At 51.5% G+C, this 20,694-nt stretch overlaps 1 protein-coding gene across 1 annotated transcript in view; it reads left to right on the forward strand.

Moving 5' to 3' along the window:
• The window catches only part of scyl1 (SCY1-like, kinase-like 1), a 262,401-nt gene that overhangs the window by 132,964 nt on the left and 108,743 nt on the right, over positions 1 to 20,694 (forward strand). The window lies entirely within an intron of this gene.

Raw genomic sequence — 20,694 nt, forward strand, 5'->3', positions numbered from 1 at the left:
AATACTGTATACACTGATCAAACACCCCCCCGGGACAGGGACAGGTCAATACTGTGTACACTGATCAAACACCCCCCGGGACAGGGACAGGTCAATACTGTATACACTGTCTGATCAAACACCCCCTGGGACAGGGACAGGTCAATACTGTATACACTGATCAAACACCCCCCGGGACAGGGACAGCTCAATACTGTCTACACTGATCAAACACCCCCCGGGACAGGGACAGCTCAATACTATATACAATGTTCAAACACCCCCCGGGACAGGGACAGGTCAATACTGTATACACTGATCAAACACCCCCCTGGGACAGGGACAGGTCAATACTGTATACACTGTCTGTATCAAACACCCCCCGGGACAGGGACAGGTCGATACTGTATACACTGTCTGATCAAACACCCCCCAGGACAGGGACAGGTCAATACTGTTTACACTGTCTGATCAAACACCCCCTGGGACACGGTCAGGTCAATACTGTATACACTCTCTGATCAAAGACCCCCTGGGACAGGGACAGGTCAACACTATATACGCTGCATGATCAAACACCCCCCCGGGACAGGGACAGGTCAATACTGTATACACTGATCACACATCCCCGGGACAGGGACAGGTCAATACTGTATACACTGATCAAACACCCCCCCGGGACAGGGACAGGTCTATACTGTATACACTGATCAAACACCCCCCGGGACAGGGACAGGTCAATACTGTATACACTGATCAAACACCCCCCGGGACAGGGACAGGTCAATACTGTCTACACTGATCAAACACCCCCCCGGGACAGGGACAGCGCAATACTATATACACTGTTCAAGCACCCCCCGGGACAGGGACAGGTCAATACTATATACACTGATCAAACACCCCCCCGGGACAGGGACAGGTCAATACTGTATACACTGATCAAACACCCCCCCGGGACAGGGACAGGTCAATACTGTATACACTGATCAAACACCCCCCCGGGACAGGGACAGCTCAATACTGTATACACTGTCTGATCAAACTCCCCCCGGGACAGGGACAGGTCGATACTGTATACACTGTCTGATCAAACACCCCCTGGGACACGGTCAGGTCAATACTGTATACACTCTCTGATCAAACACCCCCTGGGACAGGGACAGGTCAATACTGTATACGCTGATGACACATCCCCGGGACAGGGACAGGTCAATACTGTATACACTAATCAAACACCCCCCCAGGACAGGGACAGGTTAATGCTGTATACACGGATCAAACACCCCCCGGGACAGGGACAGGTCAATACTGTATACATTGATCAAAAACCCCCCGGGACAGGGACAGGTCATTACTGTATACACTGATCAAACATCCCCGGGACAGGGACAGGTCAATACTGTATACACTGATCAAACACCCCCCCCGGGACAGGGACAGGTCAATACTGTATACACTGTCTGATCAACCACCCTCCTGGACAGGGACAGGTCAATACTGTATACACTGATCCAAAACCCTTTGGGACAGGGACAGGTCAATACTGTATACACTGATCAAACACCCCCCCGGGACAGGGACAGGTCAATACTGTATACACTGATCAAACACCCCCCCGGGACAGGGACAGGTCAATACTGTATACACTGATCAAACACCCCCCCGGGACAGGGACAGCTCAATACTGTATACACTGTCTGATCAAACACCCCCCGGGACAGGGACAGGTCTATACTGTATACACTGTCTGATCAAACTCCCCCCGGGACAGGGACAGGTCGATACTGTATACACTGTCTGATCAAACACCCCCCCGGGACAGGGACAGGTCAATATTGTATACACTGTCTGATCAAACACCCCTCGGGACAGGGACAGGTCAATACTGTATACACTGATCAAACACCCCCTGGGACAGGACAGCTCAATACTGTATACACTGTTCAAACACCCCCCGGGACAGGGACAGGTCAATACTGTATACACTGTCTGATCAAACACCCCCTGGGACAGGGACAGGTCAATACTGTATACACTGATCAAACAGCCCACTGGGACAGGGACAGGTCAATACTGTACACACTGATCAAACACCCCCCTGGACAGGGACAGGTCAATACTGTACACACTGATCAAACCCCCCCCGGGACAGGGATAGGTCAATACTGTATACACTGTCTGATCAACCACCCTCCTGGGACAGGGACAGGTCAATACTGTATACACTGATCCAAAACCCTTTGGGACAGGGACAGGTCAATACTGTATCCACTGAACACACACCCCCTGGGACAGGGACAGGTCAATACTGTATACACTGTCTGATCAAACAGACCCCGGGACAGGGACAGGTCAATACTGTATACACTGATCAAACACCCCCCCGGGACAGGGACAGGTCAATACTGTGTACACTGATCAAACACCCCCCGGGACAGGGACAGGTCAATACTGTATACACTGATCAAACACCCCCCCGGGACAGGGACAGGTCAATACTGTGTACACTGATCAAACACCCCCCGGGACAGGGACAGCTCAATACTGTCTACACTGATCAAACACCCCCCGGGACAGGGACAGGTCAATACTGTGTACACTGATCAAACACCCCCCCGGGACAGGGACAGGTCAATACTGTGTACACTGATCAAACACCCCCCGGGACAGGGACAGGTCAATACTGTATACACTGTCTGATCAAACACCCCCTGGGACAGGGACAGGTCAATACTGTATACACTGATCAAACACCCCCCGGAACAGGGACAGCTCAATACTGTCTACACTGATCAAACACCCCCCGGGACAGGGACAGCTCAATACTATATACAATGTTCAAACACCCCCCGGGACAGGGACAGGTCAATACTGTATACACTGATCAAACACCCCCCTGGGACAGGGACAGGTCAATACTGTATACACTGTCTGTATCAAACACCCCCCGGGACAGGGACAGGTCGATACTGTATACACTGTCTGATCAAACACCCCCCAGGACAGGGACATGTCAATACTGTTTACACTGTCTGATCAAACACCCCCTGGGACACGGTCAGGTCAATACTGTATACACTCTCTGATCAAACACCCCCTGGGACAGGGACAGGTCAACACTATATACGCTGCATGATCAAACACCCCCCCGGGACAGGGACAGGTCAATACTGTATACACTGATCACACATCCCCGGGACAGGGACAGGTCAATACTGTATACACTGATCAAACACCCCCCCGGGACAGGGACAGGTCTATACTGTATACACTGATCAAACACCCCCCGGGACAGGGACAGGTCAATACTGTATACACTGATCAAACACCCCCCGGGACAGGGACAGGTCAATACTGTCTACACTGATCAAACACCCCCCCGGGACAGGGACAGCTCAATACTATATACACTGTTCAAGCACCCCCTGGGACAGGGACAGGTCAATACTGTATACACTGATCAAACACCCCCCCGGGACAGGGACAGGTCAATACTGTATACACTGATCAAACACCCCCCCGGGACAGGGACAGCTCAATATTGTATACACTGTCTGATCAAACACCCCCCGGGACAGGGACAGGTCTATACTGTATACACTGTCTGATCAAACTCCCCCCGGGACAGGGACAGGTCGATACTGTATACACTGTCTGATCAAACACCCCCTGGGACACGGTCAGGTCAATACTGTATACACTCACTGATCAAACACCCTCTGGGACAGGGACAGGTCAATACTGTATACGCTGATGACACATCCCCGGGACAGGGACAGGTCAATACTGTATACACTAATCAAACACCCCCCCAGGACAGGGACAGGTTAATGCTGTATACACGGATCAAACACCCCCCGGGACAGGGACAGGTCAATACTGTATACATTGATCAAAAACCCCCCGGGACAGGGACAGGTCATTACTGTATACACTGATCAAACATCCCCGGGACAGGGACAGGTCAATACTGTATACACTGATCAAACACCCCCCCCGGGACAGGGACAGGTCAATACTGTATACACTGATCAAAAACCCCCCGGGACAGGGACAGGTCATTACTGTATACACTGATCAAAAACCCCCCGGGACAGGAACAGGTCAATACTGTATACACTGATCAAAAACCCCCCGGGACAGGGACAGGTCATTACTGTATACACTGAGCAAACAGCCCCAGGACAGGGACAGGTCAATACTGTATACACTGTCTGATCAAACACCCCCCGGGACGGGGTCAGGTCAATACTGTATACACTGTCTGATCAAACCACCCCGCCCCCGGGACAGGGACAGGTCAATACTGTATACACTGATCAAACACCCCCCGGAACAGGGACAGGTCAATACTGTATACACTGATCAAACACCCCCTGGGACAGGGAAAGGTTAATACTGTATACACTGTCTGATCAAACACCCCCCCGGGACAGGGACAGGTCAATACTGTATTCACTGATCAAAAACCCCCCGGGACAGGGACAGGTCAATACTGTATACACTGATCAAACACCCCCCCGGGACAGGGACAGGTCAATACTGTATACACTGATCAAACACCCCCCGGGACAGGGACAGGTCAATACTGTATACACTGTCTGATCAAACACCCCCCGGGACAGGGACAGGTCAATACTGTATACACTGATCAAACACCCCCCGGGACAGGGTCAGGTCAATACTGTATACACTGTCTGATCAAACACCCCCTGGGACAGGGACAGGTCAATACTGTATACACTGTCTGATCAAACACCCCCCGGGACACGGACAGGTCAATACTGTATACACTGATCAAACACCCCCCAGGACAGGGACAGGTCAACACTGTACACACTGTCTGATCAAACACCCCCCGGAACAGGGACAGGTCAATACTGTATACACTGTCTGATCAAACACCCCCCGGAACAGGGACAGCTCAATACTGTATACACTGTCTGATCAAACACCCCCCGGAACAGGGACAGGTCAATACTGTATACACTGATCAAACACACCCCGGGACAGGGACAGGTCAATACTGTATACACTGTCTGATCAAACACCCCTCCGGGACAGGGACAGGACAAGACTGTATACACTGTCTGATCAAACACCCCCCGGGACAAGGAAAGGTCAATACTGTACACACTGATCAAACACCCCCCCGGGACAGGGACAGGTCAATACTGTATACACTGTCTGATCAAACACCCCCCGGGACAGGGACAGGTCAAGACTGTATACACTGTCTGATCAAACACCCCCCGGGACAAGGAAAGGTCAATACTGTATACACTGATCAAACACCCCCCAGGACAGGGACAGGTCAATACTGTATACACTGTCTGATCAACCACCCTCCTGGGACAGGGACAGGTCAATACTGGATACACTGATCAAACACCCCCCTGGGACAGGGACAGGTCAATACTGTATACATTGATCAAAAACCCTCCGGGACAGGGACAGGTCAATACTGTATACACTGATCAAACACCCCCCGGGACAGGGACAGGTCAATACTGTATACACTGATCAAACACCCCCCGGGACAGGGACAGGTCAATACTGTATACACTGATCAAACATCCCCGGGTCAGGGACAGGTCAATACTGTATACACGGATCAAACACCCCCCCGGGACAGGGACAGGTCAATACTGTATACACTGATCAAACACCCCCCGGGACAGGGACAGGTCAATACTGTATACACTGTCTGATCAAACACCCCCCGGGACAGGGACAGGTCAATACTGTATACACTGTCTGAACAAACACCCCCTGGGACAGGGACAGGTCAATACTGTATACACTGATCAAACACCCCCCTGGGACAGGGACAGGTCAATACTGTATACACTGTCTGATCAAACACCCCCCGGGACAGGGACAGGTCTATACTGTATACACTGTCTGTATCAAACACCCCCTGGGACACGGTCAGGTCAATACTGTATACACTGTCTGATCAAACACCCCCTGGGACAGGGACAGGTCAACACTGTATACGCTGCATGATCAAACACCCCCCCGGGACAGGGACAGGTCAATACTGTATACGCTGATCACACATCCCCGGGACAGGGACAGGTCAATACTGTATACACTGATCAAACACACCCCCTGGGACAGGGACAGCTCAATACTGTATACACTGTCTGATCAAACACCCCCCGCGACAGGGACAGCTCAATACTATATACACTGTTCAAACACCCCCCGGGACAGGGACAGGTCAATACTGTATACATTGATCAAACACACCCCCTGGGACAGGGACAGGTCAATACTGTATACACTGTCTGATCAAACACCCCCCCGGGACAGGGACAGGTCGATACTGTATACACTGTCTGATCAAACACCCCCTGGGACACGGTCAGGTCAATACTGTATACACTCTCTGATCAAACACCCCCTGGGACAGGGACAGGTCAATACTGTATACGCTGATCACACATCCCCGGGACAGGGACAGGTCAATACTGTATGCACTGATCAAACACCCCCCCCCGGGACAGGGACAGGTCAATACTGTATACACTGTCTGATCAAACACCCCCCGGGACAGGGACAGGTCAATACTGTATACACTGATCAAACACCCCCCCGGGACAGGGACAGGTCAATACTGTACAGACTGATCAAACACCCCCCTGGACAGGGACAGGTCAATACTGTACACACTGATCAAACCCCCCCCGGGACAGTGACAGGTCAATACTATATACACTGTCTGATCAAACACCCCCCGGAACAGGGACAGGTCAATACTGTATACACTGATCAAACACCCCCCCGGGACAGGGACAGGTCAATACTGTATACACTGATCAAACGCCCCCCCGGGACAGGGACAGGTCAATACTGTATACACTGTCTGATCAAACAGACCCCGGGACAGGGACAGGTCAATACTGTATACACTGATCAAATACCCCCCCGGGACAGGGACAGGTCAACACTGTATACACTGATCAAACGCCCCCCCGGGACAGGGACAGGTCAATACTGTATACACTGAACAAAAACCCCCTGGGACAGGGACAGGTCAATACTGTATACACTGTCTGATCAAACACCCCCCAGGACAGGGACAGGTCAATACTGTATACACTGTCTGATCAAACACACCCCGGGACAGGGACAGGTCAATACTGTATACACTGTCTGATCAAACACCCCCCGGGACAGGCACAGGTCAATACTGTATACACTGATCAAACACCCCCCCGGGACAGGGACAGGTCAATACTGTATACACTGTCTGATCAAACACCCCCCAGGACAGGGACAGGTCAATACTGTATACACTGTCTGATCAAACACACCCCGGGACAGGGACAGGTCAATACTGTATACACTGATCAATCACCCCCCGTGACCGGGACAGGTCAATACTGTATACACTGATCAAACACCCCCCCGGGACAGGGACAGGTCAATACTGTATACACTGATCAAACACCCCCCGGGACAGGGACAGGTCAATACTGTATACACTGATCAAACACCCCCCCTCGGGACAGGGACAGGTCAATACTGTATACACTGATCAAACACCCCCCGGGACAGGGACAGGTCAATACTGTATACACTGATCAAACACCCCCCGGGACAGGGACAGGTCAATACTGTATACACTGTCTGATCAAACCCCCCCCCCGGGACAGGGACAGGTTAATACTGTATACACTGTCTGATCAAACACGCCTCCGGGACAGGGACAGGTCCATACTGTATACACTGATCAAACACACCCCGGGACAGGGACGGGTCAATACTGTATACACTGTCTGATCAAACACCCCCCGGGACAGGGACAGGTCCATACTGTATACACTGATCAAACACACCCCGGGACAGGGACATTTCAATACTGTATACACTGAACAAACACCCCCGGGGACAGGGACAGGTCAATACTGTATACACTGTCTGATCAAACACACCCCGGGACAGGGACAGGTCAATACTGTATACACTGATTAAACACGCCCCGGGACAGGGACAGGTCAATACTGTATACATTGTCTGATCAAACACCCCCCCGGGACAGGGACAGGTCAATACTGTATACACTGATCAAACACCCCCCGGGACAGGGACAAGTCAATCCTGTATACACTGATCAAACACCCCCCTGGGACAGGGACAGGTCAATACTGTATACACTGATCAAACACCCCCCGGGACAGGGACAGATCAATACTGTATGCACTGATCAAACACCCCCCGGGACAGGGACAGGTCAATACTGTGTACACTGATCAAACACCCCCGTTGTTCAGGGACAGGTCAATACTGTATACACTGTCTGATTAAACACCCCCTGGGACGGGGACAGGTCAATACTGTATACACTGATCAAACACGCCCCGGGACAGGGACAGGTCAATACTGTATACACTGTCTGATCAAACACACCCCGGGACAGGAACAGGTCAATAATGTATACACTGTCTGATCAAACACCCCCCCGGGACAGGGACAGGTCAATACTGTATACACTGATCAAACACCCCCTGGGACAGGGACAGGTCAATACTGTATACACTGATCAAACACCCCCTGGGACAGGGACAGGTCAATACTGTATACACTGTCTGATCAAACACCCCCCCGGGACAGGGACAGGTCAATACTGTATACACTGATCAAACACCCCCCGGGACAGGGACAGCTCAATACTGAAAACACTGTTCAAACACCCCCCGTGACAGGGACAGGTCAATACTGTATACGCTGTCTGATCAAACACCCCCTGGGACAGGGACAGGTCAATACTGTATACGCTGTCTGATCAAACACCCCCCGGGACAGGGACAGGTCAATACTGTATACACTGTCTGATCAAACACACCCCGGGACAGGGACAGGTCAATACTGTATACACTGATCAAACACCCCCCGGGACAGGGACAGCTCAATACTGTCTACACTGATCAAACACCCCCCGGGACAGGGACAGCTCAATACTATATACACTGTTCAAACACCCCCCGGGACAGGGACAGGTCAATACTGTACACATTGATCAAACACCCCCCGGGACAGGGACAGGTCTATACTGTATACACTGTCTGATCAAACTCCCCCCGGGACAGGCACAGGTCAATACTGTATACACTGATCAAACACCCCCCCGGGACAGGGACAGGTCAATACTGTATACACTGTCTGATCAAACACCCCCCAGGACAGGGACAGGTCAATACTGTATACACTGTCTGATCAAACACACCCCGGGACAGGGACAGGTCAATACTGTATACACTGATCAATCACCCCCCGTGACCGGGACAGGTCAATACTGTATACACTGATCAAACACCCCCCCGGGACAGGGACAGGTCAATACTGTATACACTGATCAAACACCCCCCGGGACAGGGACAGGTCAATACTGTATACACTGATCAAACACCCCCCCTCGGGACAGGGACAGGTCAATACTGTATACACTGATCAAACACCCCCCGGGACAGGGACAGGTCAATACTGTATACACTGATCAAACACCCCCCGGGACAGGGACAGGTCAATACTGTATACACTGTCTGATCAAACCCCCCCCCCGGGACAGGGACAGGTTAATACTGTATACACTGTCTGATCAAACACGCCTCCGGGACAGGGACAGGTCCATACTGTATACACTGATCAAACACACCCCGGGACAGGGACGGGTCAATACTGTATACACTGTCTGATCAAACACCCCCCGGGACAGGGACAGGTCCATACTGTATACACTGATCAAACACACCCCGGGACAGGGACATTTCAATACTGTATACACTGAACAAACACCCCCGGGGACAGGGACAGGTCAATACTGTATACACTGTCTGATCAAACACACCCCGGGACAGGGACAGGTCAATACTGTATACACTGATTAAACACGCCCCGGGACAGGGACAGGTCAATACTGTATACATTGTCTGATCAAACACCCCCCCGGGACAGGGACAGGTCAATACTGTATACACTGATCAAACACCCCCCGGGACAGGGACAAGTCAATCCTGTATACACTGATCAAACACCCCCCTGGGACAGGGACAGGTCAATACTGTATACACTGATCAAACACCCCCCGGGACAGGGACAGATCAATACTGTATGCACTGATCAAACACCCCCCGGGACAGGGACAGGTCAATACTGTGTACACTGATCAAACACCCCCGTTGTTCAGGGACAGGTCAATACTGTATACACTGTCTGATTAAACACCCCCTGGGACGGGGACAGGTCAATACTGTATACACTGATCAAACACGCCCCGGGACAGGGACAGGTCAATACTGTATACACTGTCTGATCAAACACACCCCGGGACAGGAACAGGTCAATAATGTATACACTGTCTGATCAAACACCCCCCCGGGACAGGGACAGGTCAATACTGTATACACTGATCAAACACCCCCTGGGACAGGGACAGGTCAATACTGTATACACTGATCAAACACCCCCTGGGACAGGGACAGGTCAATACTGTATACACTGTCTGATCAAACACCCCCCCGGGACAGGGACAGGTCAATACTGTATACACTGATCAAACACCCCCCGGGACAGGGACAGCTCAATACTGAAAACACTGTTCAAACACCCCCCGTGACAGGGACAGGTCAATACTGTATACGCTGTCTGATCAAACACCCCCTGGGACAGGGACAGGTCAATACTGTATACGCTGTCTGATCAAACACCCCCCGGGACAGGGACAGGTCAATACTGTATACACTGTCTGATCAAACACACCCCGGGACAGGGACAGGTCAATACTGTATACACTGATCAAACACCCCCCGGGACAGGGACAGCTCAATACTGTCTACACTGATCAAACACCCCCCGGGACAGGGACAGCTCAATACTATATACACTGTTCAAACACCCCCCGGGACAGGGACAGGTCAATACTGTACACATTGATCAAACACCCCCCGGGACAGGGACAGGTCTATACTGTATACACTGTCTGATCAAACTCCCCCCGGGACAGGGACAGGTCGATACTGTATACACTGTCTGATCAAACACCCCCTGGGACACGGTCAGGTCAATACTGTATACGCTGATCACACATCCCCGGGACAGGGACAGGTCAATACTGTATACACTAATCAAACACCCCCCCAGGACAGGGACAGGTTAATGCTGTATACACGGATCAAACACCCCCCGGGACAGGGACAGGTCAATACTGTATACATTGATCAAAAACCCCCCGGGACAGGGACAGGTCATTACTGTATACACTGATCAAACATCCCCGGGACAGGGACAGGTCAATACTGTATACACTGATCAAACACCCCCCTGGACAGGGACAGGTCAATACTGTACACACTGATGAAACCCCCCCCGGGACAGGGACAGGTCAATACTGTATACACTGTCTGATCAACAACCCTTCTGGGACAGGGACAGGTCAATACTGTATACACTCTCTGATCAAACACCCCCTGGGACAGGGACAGGTCAATACTGTATACGCTGTATGATCAAACTCCCCCCCGGGACAGGGACAGGTCAATACTGTATACATTGATCACGCATCCCCGGGACAGGGACAGGTCAATACTGTATACACTAATCAAACACCCCCCCGGGACAGGGACAGGTTAATACTGTATACACTGATCAAACACCCCCCGGGACAGGGACAGGTCAATACTGTATACACTGATCAAAAACCCCCCGGGACAGGGACAGGTCAATACTGTCCACACTGATCAAACACCCCCCGGTACAGTGACAGGTCAATACTGTATACACTGATCAAACACCCCCCGGGACAGGGACAGGTCAATACTGTATACACTGATCAAACACCCCCTGGGACAGGGACAGGTCAATACTGTATACACTGTCTGATCAAAAACCCCGTGGGATAGGGACAGGTCAATACTGTATACACTCTCTGATCAAACACCCCCTGGGACAGGGACAGGTCAATACTGTATAGGCTGTATGAACAAACTCCCCCCCCCGGGACAGGGACAGGTCAATACTGTATACACTGATCACACATCCCCGGGACAGGGACAGGTCAATGCTGTATACACTAATCAAACACCCCCTGAGACAGGGACAGGTCAATACTGTATACATTGATCAAAAACCCCCCGGGACAGGGACAGGTCATTACTGTCTACACTGATCAAACATCCCCGGGACCGGGACAGGTCAATACTGTATACACTGATCAAACACCCCCTGGGACAGGGAAAGGTCAATACTGTATACACTGATCAAACAGCCCCGGGACAGGGACAGGTCAATACTGTATACAGTGTCTGATCAAACACGCCCCGGGACGGGGACAGGTCAATACTGTATACACTGTCTGATCAAACACCCCCCGGGACAGGGACAGGTCAATACTGTATACACTGATCAAACACCCCCCGGGACAGGGGCAGGTCAATGCTGTATACACTGTCTGATCAAACACCCCCCGGGACAGGGACAGGTCAACACTGTACACACTGATCAAACACCCCCCGGGACAGGGACAGGTCAATACTGTATACACTGATCAAACACCCCCCGGGACAGGGACAGGTCAATACTGTATACACTGATCAAACACCCCCTGGGACAGGGACAGGTCAATACTGTATACACTGATCAAACACCCCCTGGGACAGGGACAGGTCAATACTGTATACACTGATCAAACACCCCCCGGGACAGGGACAGGTCAATACTGTATACACTGTCTGATCAAACACACCTCGGGACAGGGACAGGTCAATACTGTATACACTGATCAAACACCCCCTGGGACAGGACAGCTCAATACTGTATACACTGTTCAAACACCCCCCGGGACAGGGACAGGTCAATACTGTATACACTGTCTGATCAAACACCCCCTGGGACAGGGACAGGTCAATACTGTATACACTGATCAAACAGCCCACTGGGACAGGGACAGGTCAATACTGTATACACTGTCTGATCAAACACCCCCCGGGACAAGGAAAGGTCAATACTGTATACACTGATCAAACACCCCCCCGGGACAGGGACAGGTCAATACTGTACACACTGATCAAACACCCCCCTGGACAGGGACAGGTCAATACTGTACACACTGATCAAACCCCCCCCGGGACAGGGATAGGTCAATACTGTATACACTGTCTGATCAACCACCCTCCTGGGACAGGGACAGGTCAATACTGTATACACTGATCAAACACCCCCCGGGACAGGGACAGGTCAATACTGTATACACTGTCTGATCAAACACCCCCCGGGACACGGACAGGTCAATACTGTATACACTGTCTGATCAAACACCCCCCGGGACAGGGACAGGTCAATACTGTATACACTGTCTGATCAAACACCCCCCCGGGACAGGGACAGGTCAATACTGTATACACTGTCTGATCAAACGCCCCCCGGAACAGGGACAGGTCAATACTGTATTCACTGTCTGATCAAACACCCCCTGGGACAGGGACAAGTCAATACTGTATACACTGTCTGATCAAATACCCCCCGGGACACGGACAGGTCAATACTGTATACACTGTCTGATCAAACACCCCCCGGAACAAGGACAGGTCAACACTGTATACACTGATCAAACACCCCCCTGGGACAGGGACAGGTCAATACTGTATACACTGATCAAACACCCCCCGGAACAGGGACAGGTCAACACTGTACACACTGATCAAACACCCCCCGGGACAGGGACAGGTCAATACTGTATACACTGTTCAAACACCCCCCCGGAACAGGGACAGCTCAATACTGTATACACTGATCAAACACCCCCTGGGACAGGGACAGGTCAATACTGTATACACTGATCAAACACACCCCCGGGACAGGGACAGGTCAATACTGTATACACTGTCTGATCAAACACCCCCCGGAACAGGGACAGGTCAACACTGTACACACTGATCAAACACCCCCCGGGACAGGGACAGGTCAATACTGTATACACTGTCTGATCAAACACCCCCCGGAACAGGGACAGGTCAATACTGGATACACTGATCAAACACCCCCCGGAACAGGGACAGGTCAACACTGTACACACTGATCAAACACCCCCCGGGACAGGGACAGGTCAATACTGTATACACTGATCAAACACCCCCCGGGACAGGGACAGGTCAATACTGTATACACTGTCTGATCAAACACCCCCCGGAACAGGGACAGGTCAACACTGTATACACTGTCTGATCAAACACCCCCCGGAACAGGGACAGGTCAACACTGTATACACTTTTCAAACACCCCCCGGGACAGGGACAGGTCAATACTGTATACACTGTCTGATCAAACACCCCCCGGAACAGGGACAGGTCAACACTGTATGCACTGTCTGATCAAACACCCCCCGGGACACGGACAGGTCAATACTGTATACACTGTCTGATGAAACACCCCCCCGGAACAGGGACAGGTCAATACTGTATACACTGATCAAACACCCCCCGGGACAGGGACAGGTCAATACTGTATACACTGTCTGATCAAACACCCCCCGGGACAGGGACAGGTCAATACTGTATACACTGTCTGATCAAACACCCCCCGGGACAGGGACAGGTCATTACTGTATACACTGACCAAACACCCCCCGCGACAGGGACAGGTGAATACTGTATACACTGATCAAACACCCCCCCGGGACAAGGAAAGGTCAATACTGTATACACTGTCTGATCAACCACCCTCCTGGGACAGGGACAGGTCAATACTGGATACACTGATCAAACACCCCCCTGGGACAGGGACAGGTCAATACTGTATACATTGATCAAAAACCCTCCGGGACAGGGACAGGTCAATACTGTATACACTGTCTGATCAAACACCCCCCCTGGACAGGGACAGGTCAATACTGTATACACTGTCTGATCAAACACCCCCCGGGACAGGGACAGGTCAATACTGTATACACTGATCAAACACCCCCCGGGACAGGGACAGGTCAATACTGTATACACTGATCAAACATCCCCGGGTCAGGGACAGGTCAATACTGTATACACGGATCAAACACCCCCCCGGGACAGGGACAGGTCAATACTGTATACACTGATCAAACACCGCCCGGGACAGGGACAGGTCAATACTGTATACACTGATCAATCACCTCCCGCGACAGGGACAGGTGAATACTGTATACACTGTCTGATCAAACACCCCCCCCGGGACAGGGACAGGTCAATACTGTATACACTGTCTGATCAAACACCCCCCCCGGGACAGGGACAGGTCAATACTGTATACACTGATCAAACACCCCCCGGGACAGGGACAGGTCAACACGGTATACACTGATCAAACACCCCCCGGGACAGGGACAGCTCAATACTGTATACACTGTTCAAACACCCCCTGGGACAGGGACAGGTCAATACTGTATACACTGTCTGATCAAACACCCCCCGGGACAGGGACAGGTCAATACTGTATACACTGTCTGATCAAATACCCCCTGGGACAGGGTCAGGTCAATACTGTATACGCTGTATGATCAAACACCCCCCCGGGACAGGGACAGGTCAATACTGTATACACTGATCACACATCCCCGGGACAGGGACAGGTCAATACTGTATGCACTGATCAAACACCCCCCTGGGACAGGGACAGGTCAATACTGTATACACTGTCTGATCAAACGCCCCCCGGAACAGGGACAGGTCAATACTGTATTCACTGTCTGATCAAACACCCCCTGGGACAGGGACAAGACAATACTGTATACACTGTCTGATCAAATACCCCCCGGGACACGGACAGGTCAATACTGTATACACTGTCTGATCAAACACCCCCCGGAACAAGGACAGGTCAACACTGTATACACTGATCAAACACCCCCCTGGGACAGGGACAGGTCAATACTGTATACACTGATCAAACACCCCCCGGAACAGGGACAGGTCAACACTGTACACACTGATCAAACACCCCCCGGGACAGGGACAGGTCAATACTGTATACACTGTTCAAACACCCCCCCGGAACAGGGACAGCTCAATACTGTATACACTGATCAAACACCCCCTGGGACAGGGACAGGTCAATACTGTATACACTGATCAAACACACCCCCGGGACAGGGACAGGTCAATACTGTATACACTGTCTGATCAAACACCCCCCGGAACAGGGACAGGTCAACACTGTACACACTGATCAAACACCCCCCGGGACAGGGACAGGTCAATACTGTATACACTGTCTGATCAAACACCCCCCGGAACAGGGACAGGTCAATACTGGATACACTGATCAAACACCCCCCGGAACAGGGACAGGTCAACACTGTACACACTGATCAAACACCCCCCGGGACAGGGACAGGTCAATACTGTATACACTGATCAAACACCCCCCGGGACAGGGACAGGTCAATACTGTATACACTGTCTGATCAAACACCCCCCGGAACAGGGACAGGTCAACACTGTATACACTGTCTGATCAAACACCCCCCGGAACAGGGACAGGTCAACACTGTATACACTTTTCAAACACCCCCCGGGACAGGGACAGGTCAATACTGTATACACTGTCTGATCAAACACCCCCCGGAACAGGGACAGGTCAACACTGTATGCACTGTCTGATCAAACACCCCCCGGGACAGGGACAGGTCAATACTGTATACACTGTCTGATGAAACACCCCCCCGGAACAGGGACAGGTCAATACTGTATACACTGATCAAACACCCCCCGGGACAGGGACAGGTCAATACTGTATACACTGTCTGATCAAACACCCCCCGGGACAGGGACAGGTCAATACTGTATACACTGTCTGATCAAACACCCCCCGGGACAGGGACAGGTCATTACTGTATACACTGACCAAACACCCCCCGCGACAGGGACAGGTGAATACTGTATACACTGATCAAACACCCCCCCGGGACAAGGAAAGGTCAATACTGTATACACTGTCTGATCAACCACCCTCCTGGGACAGGGACAGGTCAATACTGGATACACTGATCAAACACCCCCCTGGGACAGGGACAGGTCAATACTGTATACATTGATCAAAAACCCGCCGGGACAGGGACAGGTCAATACTGTACACACTGTCTGATCAAACACCCCCCCGGGACAGGGACAGGTCAATACTGTATACACTGTCTGATCAAACACCCCCCGGGACAGGGACAGGTCAATACTGTATACACTGATCAAACATCCCCCAGGACAGGGACAGCTCAATACTGTCTACACTGATCAAACACCCCCCGGGACAGGGACAGGTCAATACTGTATACACTGATCAAACACCCCCTGGGACAGGGACAGGTCAATACTGTATACACTGTCTGATCAAAAACCCCGTGGGATAGGGACAGGTCAATACTGTATACACTCTCTGATCAAACACCCCCTGGGACAGGGACAGGTCAATACTGTATAGGCTGTATGAACAAACTCCCCCCCCCGGGACAGGGACAGGTCAATACTGTATACACTGATCACACATCCCCGGGACAGGGACAGGTCAATGCTGTATACACTAATCAAACACCCCCTGAGACAGGGACAGGTCAATACTGTATACATTGATCAAAAACCCCCCGGGACAGGGACAGGTCATTACTGTCTACACTGATCAAACATCCCCGGGACCGGGACAGGTCAATACTGTATACACTGATCAAACACCCCCTGGGACAGGGAAAGGTCAATACTGTATACACTGATCAAACAGCCCCGGGACAGGGACAGGTCAATACTGTATACAGTGTCTGATCAAACACGCCCCGGGACGGGGACAGGTCAATACTGTATACACTGTCTGATCAAACACCCCCCGGGACAGGGACAGGTCAATACTGTATACACTGATCAAACACCCCCCGGGACAGGGGCAGGTCAATGCTGTATACACTGTCTGATCAAACACCCCCCGGGACAGGGACAGGTCAACACTGTACACACTGATCAAACACCCCCCGGGACAGGGACAGGTCAATACTGTATACACTGATCAAACACCCCCCGGGACAGGGACAGGTCAATACTGTATACACTGATCAAACACCCCCTGGGACAGGGACAGGTCAATACTGTATACACTGATCAAACACCCCCTGGGACAGGGACAGGTCAATACTGTATACACTGATCAAACACCCCCCGGGACAGGGACAGGTCAATACTGTATACACTGTCTGATCAAACACACCTCGGGACAGGGACAGGTCAATACTGTATACACTGATCAAACACCCCCTGGGACAGGACAGCTCAATACTGTATACACTGTTCAAACACCCCCCGGGACAGGGACAGGTCAATACTGTATACACTGTCTGATCAAACACCCCCTGGGACAGGGACAGGTCAATACTGTATACACTGATCAAACAGCCCACTGGGACAGGGACAGGTCAATACTGTATACACTGTCTGATCAAACACCCCCCGGGACAAGGAAAGGTCAATACTGTATACACTGATCAAACACCCCCCCGGGACAGGGACAGGTCAATACTGTACACACTGATCAAACACCCCCCTGGACAGGGACAGGTCAATACTGTACACACTGATCAAACCCCCCCCGGGACAGGGATAGGTCAATACTGTATACACTGTCTGATCAACCACCCTCCTGGGACAGGGACAGGTCAATACTGTATACACTGATCAAACACCCCCCGGGACAGGGACAGGTCAATACTGTATACACTGTCTGATCAAACACCCCCCGGGACACGGACAGGTCAATACTGTATACACTGTCTGATCAAACACCCCCCGGGACAGGGACAGGTCAATACTGTATACACTGTCTGATCAAACACCCCCCCGGGACAGGGACAGGTCAATACTGTATACACTGTCTGATCAAACGCCCCCCGGAACAGGGACAGGTCAATACTGTATTCACTGTCTGATCAAACACCCCCTGGGACAGGGACAAGTCAATACTGTATACACTGTCTGATCAAATACCCCCCGGGACACGGACAGGTCAATACTGTATACACTGTCTGATCAAACACCCCCCGGAACAAGGACAGGTCAACACTGTATACACTGATCAAACACCCCCCTGGGACAGGGACAGGTCAATACTGTATACACTGATCAAACACCCCCCGGAACAGGGACAGGTCAACACTGTACACACTGATCAAACACCCCCCGGGACAGGGACAGGTCAATACTGTATACACTGTTCAAACACCCCCCCGGAACAGGGACAGCTCAATACTGTATACACTGATCAAACACCCCCTGGGACAGGGACAGGTCAATACTGTATACACTGATCAAACACACCCCCGGGACAGGGACAGGTCAATACTGTATACACTGTCTGATCAAACACCCCCCGGAACAGGGACAGGTCAACACTGTACACACTGATCAAACACCCCCCGGGACAGGGACAGGTCAATACTGTATACACTGTCTGATCAAACACCCCCCGGAACAGGGACAGGTCAATACTGGATACACTGATCAAACACCCCCCGGAACAGGGACAGGTCAACACTGTACACACTGATCAAACACCCCCCGGGACAGGGACAGGTCAATACTGTATACACTGATCAAACACCCCCCGGGACAGGGACAGGTCAATACTGTATACACTGTCTGATCAAACACCCCCCGGAACAGGGACAGGTCAACACTGTATACACTGTCTGATCAAACACCCCCCGGAACAGGGACAGGTCAACACTGTATACACTTTTCAAACACCCCCCGGGACAGGGACAGGTCAATACTGTATACACTGTCTGATCAAACACCCCCCGGAACAGGGACAGGTCAACACTGTATGCACTGTCTGATCAAACACCCCCCGGGACACGGACAGGTCAATACTGTATACACTGTCTGATGAAACACCCCCCCGGAACAGGGACAGGTCAATACTGTATACACTGATCAAACACCCCCCGGGACAGGGACAGGTCAATACTGTATACACTGTCTGATCAAACACCCCCCGGGACAGGGACAGGTCAATACTGTATACACTGTCTGATCAAACACCCCCCGGGACAGGGACAGGTCATTACTGTATACACTGACCAAACACCCCCCGCGACAGGGACAGGTGAATACTGTATACACTGATCAAACACCCCCCCGGGACAAGGAAAGGTCAATACTGTATACACTGTCTGATCAACCACCCTCCTGGGACAGGGACAGGTCAATACTGGATACACTGATCAAACACCCCCCTGGGACAGGGACAGGTCAATACTGTATACATTGATCAAAAACCCTCCGGGACAGGGACAGGTCAATACTGTATACACTGTCTGATCAAACACCCCCCCTGGACAGGGACAGGTCAATACTGTATACACTGTCTGATCAAACACCCCCCGGGACAGGGACAGGTCAATACTGTATACACTGATCAAACACCCCCCGGGACAGGGACAGGTCAATACTGTATACACTGATCAAACATCCCCGGGTCAGGGACAGGTCAATACTGTATACACGGATCAAACACCCCCCCGGGACAGGGACAGGTCAATACTGTATACACTGATCAAACACCGCCCGGGACAGGGACAGGTCAATACTGTATACACTGATCAATCACCTCCCGCGACAGGGACAGGTGAATACTGTATACACTGTCTGATCAAACACCCCCCCCGGGACAGGGACAGGTCAATACTGTATACACTGATCAAACACC

Source organism: Chiloscyllium punctatum, chromosome 31 (assembly GCF_047496795.1).
Source record: "Chiloscyllium punctatum isolate Juve2018m chromosome 31, sChiPun1.3, whole genome shotgun sequence".
Lineage (NCBI taxonomy): Eukaryota > Metazoa > Chordata > Chondrichthyes > Orectolobiformes > Hemiscylliidae > Chiloscyllium > Chiloscyllium punctatum.